The sequence below is a fragment of the Populus euphratica genome, unplaced genomic scaffold, assembly GCF_000495115.2.
Source record: "Populus euphratica unplaced genomic scaffold, PopEup_1.0 scaffold286.1, whole genome shotgun sequence".
NCBI lineage: Eukaryota > Viridiplantae > Streptophyta > Magnoliopsida > Malpighiales > Salicaceae > Populus > Populus euphratica.
The window spans coordinates 277,715-290,265 of NW_011500165.1; the positions used below are offsets into that span (position 1 = coordinate 277,715).

Genomic DNA, 12,551 nt, shown 5'->3' on the forward strand with positions numbered 1-12,551 from the left:
TTTTGGTAAACTAAGAAATGGTAAATGAAATCGTAATTATATATTCGAATCTTTTTATTTTTATTCTAACATTTTTTATTTTTATTCCAACATTTGTATCTTTGTCTCTTTCTTCTCTCAATACGTATAGAGCATAATATTATTGTTAATTAATTGACATGAGTAGACCATAAGAGAAATGTTGTCTTCTCAATCTTAACGTGGGGATATAAAAAGCATAGCACAAACAACTTAGCTGTAAATAAACCTAGCTAACCAAAACAACAATTACTGCATAATCCAAAACAGTAGCTATGTGGGAATATAAAAAGGATATGGTGTAAATCATAAATAAGAAGGAATCACGGAAAAAAATTCTTCAATTAACAAAATTGATTACTAGTCATTTCATCAATTCTTCAATTGTTAAAACATAAAACCAGCATAACAATCATTAGTTCATCTTGATAAGGTAAATGTGCTTACTATTTGATCATAGGCATCTGTTCCTTCATTGTCTAACAGTAAAAGATTGTACTGAGTTCCATCAAGGGCAATTCTGTAATGTGGCAGTTCCTTTTGTACATGGCCGATGAGTGGATGCTACTTGAAATCCACCACTCCTACCAAGAAGCTACAATACACAAGTCCACCTCTTAGTTAATAACTAACACATGAGGTCAGTTGCAAAAATGGAATGTCATAGCAAATAACTCTAAAATGAGCTTCAACAAACAAAATTCCAGTAGACATTCATTGATAATCTACTAGTGTACATCTTAGGTAAAGGAATTGTGCATAACATCTTAAACCCATCCACTTATAACACTTGTTAGTCTTTAAAACAAATCCAAGTTAAACTATGAAAAACAGAAAGCATATTCAAGTTAAACTATTAATTTTTAATATTTTTTGGCACTTGCCTTCTCATAACAATTTTTTTCTTCTAAGATCTAACCTGAAAATTTTCAATCTTGAACATGATTAATTTTGAAATTTTAAAATAACTAACATTTAATTTATAACAAGGAACTAACTTATGGTTTTCAAAAACATAATGACTAACTTATAAAATCATAAAAAATGCATAGACTAAATTATAATTAACTGTAATTAACAATGGTAGCAAATGCAGAAAATGGTAAAAGTTTGTATAAAAATAGTAAATGACATGCAGAAAAATTACATGAACAAAGAAAGCTGGATGCATTAAATGATATTCCATATAAATGACATGTAGTATAAGAGCACAAGACCTCAAAAGGACAAAGCATTAAGGAGACCATAGTAAATAATAATAAGAACGCAACATACCGCTTTCGTGCCAAGAAGAACCCAAAGGCTGATTAATTATTGAGAAAGATAACTTGATGCCACACTTAAAAACCTACGCCATCATATTGAACAAAGTCATGTCAGGACCTAGAAATTAAAAAAAAAAAAAAAAAGTCAAATAACAAAGCAAGCATTAGGTACTGTAACAAAATGTGTAAATATCACAGATTTATATCCAAAATTCAGTAGCTGAAGCATACATGTAAATGAATTATATAGCTAGTTTCAAACCTCTTATTATATCTAGAATGCTTTTGAGTTGAAAAAAATAAAATAAAAAAATAGTTAAATTAAGGAAATTTTTAAAAACAGAGAAAGCAAAATGTATACATAAATGAAATTAAATAATGCAATTATTATATTTAATGTACTAAAAAATCATACCCCATTTCTTACTTTGTTTCTCTAACCTTTTTAAATTCTCAATGTGACTATCATATTAAAATGTAATTAAGAGCATTTTAGATTAAAAAAATAGTTAGGCTTTGGGATCCTGCATCCTTATGGGTGGGTTGCTAGTCTAGCTAGGCAAGGTGAGAATAATGGGCATTAATTAGAGGGAAGGAAGGATTAAAAAGAAAAATTAAATACTATCTAACATTTAGCTAAACTGAATTAAAAGCCTACCACCTAAACCATTTGGTGATAAAAAAACGTTTCCAAATCATGCATGCTGACCTCAAGACAAAACAATCAAGTGAAAACAGACAACATATATAGCTAATGTAGGAAATTAATTGAACACCATGCAAGGAGGAAGCAACCATGAATTCTAACCTCATTCACTACACAATTCTACTATTTATATATATATAATAAGTAAAATGACAAGAAAACAAAGAATGAATGAAGATATAAGAATAAAACAGCAATCTTATTAATGAAACACAACATCAACAAGCAAGTTTCTTTATGTGTGTATATATATATATATATATAAAAGCATATGAATACATTCAAATCACCTAAGTGTTGGCGCACAGGAGGACAAACAGACTTGCAGACATCAAAGAACACTCAGCATCAATAATAGTAATTGTTAAAAATTAAATTGGGGGTTTTGATAAATTTTCAATTAAACATGCATAATTTCTATAAATCACTCTCTTCCAAACACAAGAATTGTCAGCATTGGTCAAGTTGCATAAAATCATTGAATTTATGAACCGTAACCCTAAAAATTAATGTGGGGGTTTTCATAAAATTTCAATTACACATGCATAATTAGGTTATAAATCATGGTAAAAACATTTCATAAACCTTATATTATCGAATTAATACCCTAAAACCATTATTCAAAGTATTGGAAAAAGAATTGTTACCTGTGTTCTTCAGTTACAGATGAGGGAGATGGATCAACATTAAAAAATAACACCTGAGATTAGAAAATTTAGGTTAGAATTGTTTAGTGTAACTTCAATTCCAACAAAAAAAAAACAAAAACCCTAAATTAGTTACCTGAGCTATTGAAGAAAAAAGTGCAAAACCTAACCCCTTTACAGAGAAGGGGTAAATCAGGATGTTTGAAGGTGATGATGATGGGTCTGGTGCGATGTTGCCATGGGTCTGTGTTTTTATTGGTTTATATAGAAATATTGAAACTGTTAAGATGAAGAAGAAGAAGAAGATAAAGAAAAGAAATTAGGGATGCTAAAAATGAATGCGAAGATGATGAACAGTTTGGGATAAAAGAAGATGAAATTGATGAAAAGAGGGTGATTTTTCAACAGTTAGGGATTGATATTGTTATTAGAGACGAAGGATATACTGGAAGAGTGAAAGTGAATTAATTTTCAGTTATAAATGGTTTTGTTGTTCTCTATATTTCAGTATAGGGAGAGAAAGTGAAAATAAACAATTTAGATTTTATACAATCAACGATCTACATAATTTCAGTTTTATATTAATATTTAAATTTTTATTTTTTCAATTAGCAACGGAAAATCTATTACTAAATTCAATATAAATTTTGCAACGACTTATCCGTTGCTAAAATCCATTGTTAATATTACAAAAATAATATCTATATAATCCGTTGCAAATCTGTTACTGAATTTAGCAACGGATATATCAAACGGGAAGATTTTGTATTTCTGGCTAATTCTGTTTTCACTCTGTCTCTCTGGTTTCCTACGGTGAAATCAATGAATAAATCCTCGTTGCTTCGATTTGCGCAGCAAGATTGTCCTTGTCAACCTCCACGAACTATGTCTGCTTCCCTTCGCAGCGTTAGGGCTCAGAATCGGGGGAATTCCCTCGCCATGCAGGATAAGCCGACTCTTGACCTAGCAGCATCTCCCTCACGGCGCCTGACCCTCCGTGTTCTGGCTCTGGTGGGGTTTGTCCTAATGTAGTCGCTACAAGTCTGTTTCCTCCTCATGTTGCTCTTGACCGGTCGGGTCCTTCAGATCTAGACCCTGTGTTAGTGGAACCTTGTTCCGATGATGAAGATGGTCGTCTTTTCCTCTCTGGCCCTAGTTATGGCCATTCTTCTAGGCCTTGTTGTCCCTCAGCTCCTGACTGGTGTACCTTGGTAACCTGACCTTCGATTGTCCCTGCTTCCTCGGGTGCTGCTTCACCATGTGTTGAGCTGCCACAGACTTGCATGAGGAAATACTGTAGGAGATGCTTCTCCTGGTGGTAATGGTCGGGTCCCAAACTCAGACTCTGCTGCCCCTTCACCAGGTATATGCAAAACTTCAGTTGATGATTGGAGAAACTTGTTTTCTTTAAATTGTTCATTACATAAGAATCCTATAACAGTCCATTATCCTAATTTCAACAATGCTGCATATTGACCCCTGCTAGATGATGATCTAGGCAACACTAGGGACATTTGAAAATTCTGTCTTATTGGCTATGTTGCCAGTAAATTTCCTGGATATACAGCTTTGAACAACCTCATTTCCGGTGTATGGAAATGTTCTGCCAGGTTAATCATTCATGATTCTGGATGGTTGATTTATAAATTTAACTCTGAAGCTGATAAGCTTGCTATTTAGTTTCGAGCTCCTAATTTAGTTTTTGGAAGGCCTCTGGTTTTGAAATCCATGGCTGAATACTTTGACTCTACTGGTTAATGATATGGTTAAAATATTGATGTTTTTTTTAATTATAAAAATGTTGAAATAATAAATAAATTATAAGGAGATTAACTATATAAATTATAAATAATAATAATAAGTTGAAGAGAGTTTTGAGATGTGATATTGATATTAAAATTAATTAATGATAAAAATAATTGTCAATGTTAAAGAATACACTAATGGTATTTTAAACAAGTATAATATAAACTCTTATTACTTAACTGGAAACCAAACACAAAGAATGTTTCAATCGGATTATACATTATTAAAATGATGATATTAGTTATCTTATTTAAATAATGCTAGTATTTGTAAATGTTGTTAGATATTTATGATTATAACTCATATTAACAATAAATCAAGTTTTTTTCAAAGCATGAATATCGGTTATTCTATACAATTTATGCTATAAAAGTGTCAAGTATTTGTTGTACCAAGGTTATACAATATAAATTTAGATTAACTATTTAACAAGCAAAGTATTAAGAGAGAACAAGATAACAAACACAAAACATATTAGGCTTAAATATTAAAGTCTATATTGAGTTTACACTATTTTTATTCTTATACCATTAATGTAACCTTTTCACCTTGACATAATAAACTTAACTAAACATAATAAAAGAAGAGAAACATAAATAAGATATAAGTTAACTATGGAAAGGAAATGAAAAGCATAAATAAGATATTAATAAAAGCAAAGGTTAAACATTACAAAAAATATAAAGAGAAAAGGCAAGACCATGATCTTGATATGAAAACCAAGATGTCTAAATGCATAGCAAATGCCTCATTTTATAGGCCACAATTTGAATGGATTGATTTCATGACTAATTATTGAGTAAATGACCAACTTTTGACTTTGTGACAATCTTTATTTTCTTATCTGAACATAACATCATTGTTAACATCAAAATTTGAATAGACTTAATCATGAAAATTTTAGAAAATTATCTCAGCTTTCCAACAAAAAAAAAATTAAGGTCATTTAGATTATAGAACTCAAGATATGGGATAAACATTAAATAGTGTTTAGGCTGCAAAGTAGATTCGGACTTCTCTATTATTACTAAGATTTGAACTTCTAAACAGCAAAATTAAGTCTTATATTCCCATGAATATTTTAGGCCTATGTTTTAACTTTCTAGCCATATAAACCAAATTGAAATCTAAGATCTACAGTTCTGGATATGACCAAATGACTAAACAGTGTTCCAGTTTGGACTGAACCAACATCACTTTTCTAAGTTTTATTCTCTCTTTGTCTTTTTAATTTTAGTAGTTGAATTCATCAATCAATCCTTTGATTTATTTAATAGGTCTGCATTTAATATGAACATTTACCATAAATTAAAGGTATCTTATAATTTTAAACTTGTTATTATAAAATATATTTTAGTTGAGTTATTGATACTTCAAGTATAAAATACTGATATAAAACCTTGATAAAAATACACTTTTAAGTACTAATCACACCCCCAACCAGCTTATTACTAGTTCCATTAAAGCATTAAAATAGAAAAATAATTTACAAGTTCTATAAAGTAAGGTATTCATCATTCAACTTCCATTAATATATCCAAGTAAACAAACTCCTATTAAATTTATATATCTGCTTTATACTTCTTAAATAATATATTAATAAACCTTTTCTTTATATGCTTAATGTATGAAAACATAGATTATGAGGCTTTTATTGAAAGAAAACAATATTTTAGTCTAATGTTTAAGGTTACCTTCCTTGGATTCGGGATTATTATCTTTTTTATTATTTTTTTTATTTTTTAATAAATACACACACACACACACACACACACACACAAATAACATAATGCTTCTTTAACCCATGTAACGATCTTTCGACCAATGACTTCCAGACCAGTTGGTCTTAGGACATTAGGTGTTGAGACATCCTTATGAGCTTAGTAACTCGGGTTGCAGATACTAATACACAGATAGTGCAATGTTTGATTCCTTTAAGTTTTTCTCCTTAACCCATGTAACAAGCATTGCATCAAAAGCTCTCAAGTTAATTGACTTTAGGGTATTAGGTGTTAAAACAACCCTTTGGGTTTAATTGTTTAGGTTATGGAGGCTACGAAACCAAATTTATTTATGTTTTTATTTATTTATTTATTTACATTTACTATTATTATTATTATTATTAATTTTTTTCTTTTTTCTTTTTACAAATTATATACTATCCATTTATTATAGTTGTTACCTTTAACAAAAGAATATAATTAATGTAATAATTCAATCTGTAATCCACAATTATATGTTAAAGAGGAGTGTGAAAATGAAGGTTTAAGAATACTTATTAAATGAGTATATAAATAGAATCAAGTGATAATAATGCGAGAGTTTGTAAATTTAAATATTTTATGAGAAGTATGTCATAGACTTTGTTATGAATATTGCAAATAATCATTGAAAAATATTTACCAAGATACATTTCAAGAGTCAATAAAATTTCTTGTTATTCTATTATCCTAATAACAGTTTTGTTAAATGATTTATGAAATAAAAAGTACAGTTAGTTATTATTTTTTTATATCAATTACTATTCTCTTCCCCAAACCAAAACGAAACTTTGTCCTCAATGTCCTAAGGTAGAAAGATAAAATATAGAAGACATCACTTGAAATATCAAACACTAACAAACCTAAAACAAATATAAGAAATACCAAAACAAAATAATATGAGATTAATAAAACCAAAAGGCACATGGATTCACAAGCGAAGACTCAAATCCAATCTAAACTTTTTACGGCTTTTCTTAGTTGACCAATTTATATGACTCATGGAGGGATCAATTACATAAATGAAAGATTGTAGTTGGTCAATCAATTATTCAACATTAGCAGCAGAGATTATGATTTGTCAAATCGAAGATGTTAGAGAATTTTTTAAGTCATTGCTAAAAAGGTGAATTCTTGTATAATTATAGTATTTATTTTATTTTCTTTTTTTTATTTTCTTGAATTTAACTTTGTTTCTTTTATTTTGCTTCCTTTTGTTTTGTTTTCTTCTTCTTTTTATTCTCTTCCTACACGTGCATGAGAGTTTGGTCACGTATATTAAGTGGTAGACTTTGTAGGGTATCCTTATCATTTTCAGATAATATAGCCGAAGAAGATAACCAGTTGCATCGTAATAAGAGTAATGAGAATAACGATGTAAAAATATTTAGAGTCCACATGAATCCCATAAGAACAAGTGCATCCTTATGCATAGTTTTCTCTCCTAATGCATCTCATTTTAATTTGAAACCAGACATTATTCAACTTTTACCTTCTTTTCATGACTAAGATATAGAAAATCCATATTTGTATTTAAGAGAATTTGAAGATGTCTGTAGCACCTATAATGACTCAAATTATAGCATGAATACAATAAAATTAAAGCTTTTTCTTTTTTTATTAGAAAATAAAACTAAAACATGGCTATAACATTTGAGACCAGGATCCATTTATACTTGGGATGAAATGTAACAATAACTTTTAAAAAAGTTTTTTCCATCTCAGAGAACAAACTCTTTCAAAAGACAAATCACCACTTTCAATCAAAAGCCAAGAGAAACATTTGACCAATATTGGAACAAATATCGAGACTTACTTAATACTTGTCCTCATCATGATTTTAAAACATGGAGATTGATTTGATATTTTTATGAAGGTTTAATACCTATAGATAGGTAAATGGTGGAATTGATGTGTGATAAAACTTTTAAAGATAAAGATCCTAATGAAGCAATGGAGTACTTAGACTTGTTAGCTAAAAATTCTCAAATTAGCACATTACGGGTACTAATAAGGCAAGGGGTAAAACTTAAATTCATACATCTAGTGGAGAAATGTACAACCTTAAAGAAGATCATAACCTCCAAGCCAAATTTGCATTTTTAACTAGAAAAGCTAAAGCACTAGAATTGAAAGAGAGTGGTAAATTAAAATCTATTTAAGATATTGTGTCAAATCTATGAAACCAATAAACACTTAACCTATGATTGTCAAACTTTACCTTCTTTTAGGGAATGTTTTCATGAACAAACTCATACTTTAAACAATTTTCAAAGGCCCAATCATAACCTATACTTACAAACATACAACTCTGGTTGGAGAAATCACCCAAATCTTAGTTGGAATAGAGATAACAATAATGTACAAATTTTATAACCATAGTTTTAAGCACACTACAATTTCTAAAATTCTCATGAATATGCACCTCCTTATATTTCCCCTCCCATAGGAAATCTTGAGGAAACATTACATGCATTTATTGAAAAGTAAGAGGTAATCAACACTCAAAATTATCAAACTATAGCAAATTTGAAAGATACTCTTGTAAAATTCACATCTACTCTCAGTTTTCAAGAGAAAGGTAAGCTTTCATCTCAACTACAACAAAATCCTAAGGAACAATACAATGCAAATACATTTAGTTCTGGAAGCCAACATATGGATCAAGTCAAATCAGTCATCACTCTTTATAGTGGTAAGATTATCGAAAAACCCACTCTTGAACCTTATGAAAAAGACGATGAGTCAATCTTTGAGGGTATGGAAGGGGTTGAATCTAAACATTGCAAAAAAAAGACTGATTATCGCAAGCATTTCCATTTTCTCATATCAAGACCAAACAAAGCAAAGTCAATCACTACTCTGAAATCTTTGAGACTTTTAAACTGGTGAGGATCAATACACATTTGTTAAATGCTATTAACCAGGTTTTTTTTTATGCGAAATTTTTGAAAGATCTATGCATTGAGAAGAAAAAACTAAATATGAAAAAAAAATCTTTTTAGCTAAACAAGTGTCATTCTTTAGAATAATAGTCTTTTGAAATATAAGACCCTAGTTGTCCTACAATTTCTTACTTTAATAGAGAACATAAAATTGAAAGAGTTTTACTTGATTTTGGAGCTAGTGTAAATTTATTTCTATATTTAGTTTTTCAAAGTCTCAATCTAAGTGAGTTAAAACCAACTTCTATAACTCTTTTACTTTTCGATAAACCTGTAAAAGCGTCTAGAGAAATAATTGAGAATGTGTTAGTATGAGTTAATAAATTCATTTATTTTATATATTTTATTGTCTTGAATGCACAACCTGTTGAAGCATCTAATTCATTTCCTATTATTTTAGGGCATCTGTTTCTTATAACTTCTAATGCATTGATCAATTATAGTAATGGACTAATGAAGATATCATTTTAAAACATAACATTGAAGATGAATATTTTAAATATTTACAAACAACTTGGAGATGATAATGATTTATAGGATATGGACTTTACTAAAAAATTAGTTTATGATCAATTTCAAACCACTTCTAGTGAAACTAAGATTGATGAATCTGACGATTTACAAATGGCTTATTTTCAAGAAGAATCAAAGGCAAGTAATTAGAGACCATAAATTGAGGAATTGTCACCACAATCAATTAAGTCCATACCTTCAATTGTTCAACCACCCAAACTTGATTTGAAGTCATTATCATTCAATCTCAATACTCATTTTTTAGAGAAAATAAAACTTTTTGATAATAATCTCTTCCAAATTTAATGCACATCAACAAGGTAAGTTATTATAATATCTAAAAATACATAAAAATACAATAAGATGGACCATAACTGATCTAAAAAGAATTAGTCATTTAATTTGCACATAAAGAATTTATTTAGAGAAAAATGTTAAACCCTCTAGAGAAATACAACGAAGAGTTAATCGTAATATGAAAGAAGTAGTGAAAATAAAGTTATTAAGCTTCTAGATAATGGAATCATTTATCCTATTTCTCATAACAAATAGGTAAGTCATGCCCAAGTTGTACCCAAGAAGTTTGAAGTCATTATGATAACAAATGAGAAAAATGAGTTAATTCCAACTAGAACCATTACTTGTTGGCGCATGTGCATTGACTATAGAAAACTTAATTCAATGACTAAAAAAATCATTTTCCTTTATCTTTTATAGATCAAATCCTTGAAAGAGTTACAGGTTATAAATTTTATTATTTTCTAAATGGCTATTCAGGTTACAACCAAATTGAATTGCATTAGAAGACCAAGAAAAGACTATTTTCATGTGTCCATTTAATAATTTTTCATATTAAAGGATGTCTTTTGGATTATACAATGCACCAATCACATTTCAAAGATGCATGCTCAATATATTTAGTGATATGGTTGAACATTTTCTTGAAATGTTTATGAATGATTTTTCTGTTTTTGGCGAGTCATTTGATAATTGTTTCACTAACTTAGAAAAGGTTTTGAACATGTGTAAAGAGAAAAATCTTGTACTAAATTGGGAAAAATATCACTCTATGGTAACAAACAGCATTATACTTGGTCACATTGTTTCATTGAAAGGAATTGAGGTTGACAAATCTAAAACCAAGTTAATTGCTAACTTGCCAACACCAAAATCTATTAGAGATGTTAAATCATTCTTAGGACATGCTGGTTTTTATAAAAGATTCATTAAAGATTTCAGTATAATATCTAAGCCCTTAAGTAACCTTCTAACAAAAGATAATATTTTTGAATGGACTAAACATTGTGAAGTATTAAACTTAAAAACTTGCTTGATTCTACTCTTGTCATTCAACCTCCTGATTGGTTATTACCTTTTGAAATAATGTGTGACGGTAGTGATTATGTTGTGGGTGTTGTTTTGGGACAAAGAAAATATAAGAAACCTTATGTAATTTATTATGCAAGTAAAACGTTAAATAATGCTCAAATAAATTACACCATCACTGAAATGGAATTACTTGTAGTAGTATTTGCATGTGAAAAATTCAGGTCTTATCTTGTTGGCTCATCTGTTGTTGTTTTTAGTGATCATACAACATTGAAATATCTTCTTTCTAAAAAGATTCTAAAGCTAGATTGGTGTGGTGGATTTTATTACTTCAAGAATTTGATATCATAATCAAAGACAAAAAATACACCGAAATTGTTGTTACAAATCATTCATCAAGATTGATAATAAATTTGAAATCTAACATCATAATAATCGATGACTATTTTCCTGATGAATCTTTACTTTATATCTCTACAATGCCTTGGTTTGCTAATATTGTTAATTTTTTTTATTTCAAGATAATTGCCAGCTCATTAGAATACCCAAAACAAAAGCAAGTTCTAAAACAAAGTAAAGAAATTTTATTGGGATAACCTTTATTTATTTAAATATCATCCTGATCAGATATTTCGAAGATGTATTTCTAATAATGAGATAAGTAGTTTCATTAAATTGTCATTCTGAGGCATATGAGGGTCATTTCTCATCAAGAAACATAACTATAAAAATCTTACAAAGTGGATTTTACTAGCCTACCATGTTCAAGGACTTACATGTACTCTACAAGACTTGTGAAAATTATAAAAAGTTAGGATCTATTTCAACACATCACATGATGCCTATAAATCCTATTCTTGTTATTGAGATATTCTTATCAAGTGGACAATTAGCCTAATAGGGAGATAAAAGAGATCTTGGAGAAAATAGTGAATTCTAATAGGAAAGACTTGTCTTTAAGACTTAATCAGACACTTTGGGCTTATCAAACTACTTATAAAATATTATTAGGTATGTCACCTTATAGGGAATAGTAATAAGCTAGTTGAGGGGTGTGATTAGCACTTATAAGTGTATTTGAAATATCAAACTTTTATATCATCATTTTGCACTTGAAATATCACCTCTTCTAACTTCCCATAATAATCAACTTCAAACTCGTTAGAAGTTAATCATTTTGTCTTCCCTTTCATATCCATCACTATATTGGAGACAACCAAAAGATTGATGTCTTCTCCCAAGTGCAGGAGTGTTGAAGTAATAAATAACACGGCAAGACCGGGGTCGCACCACAAGGAAGTTAATTATATAAATTATAAATAACAACAATACAACAACAACAACAACAACAATAATAGAAGAAGAAGAAGAAGTTGATTAGAACTTTGAGATGGAAGATCAATGTGAGGATTAAATAATGATAACAACAAATATCAAAGTTAAAGGATCCACTAATGGTATTTCAAATAAATACAGTATAAACTCTTATTATTCAACTAGAAACCACACACAAAGGAGGTTCCAATTGAATTATGAATTGTTAACATGGTTATATTAGTTAT

At 29.2% G+C, this 12,551-nt stretch overlaps 1 pseudogene; it reads left to right on the forward strand.

Moving 5' to 3' along the window:
* Positions 1-3,521: 3,521 nt before the first annotated feature.
* LOC105111248 (uncharacterized) lies at positions 3,522-11,887 on the forward strand (annotated as a pseudogene).
* The last annotated feature ends 664 nt before the right edge of the window (positions 11,888-12,551 follow it).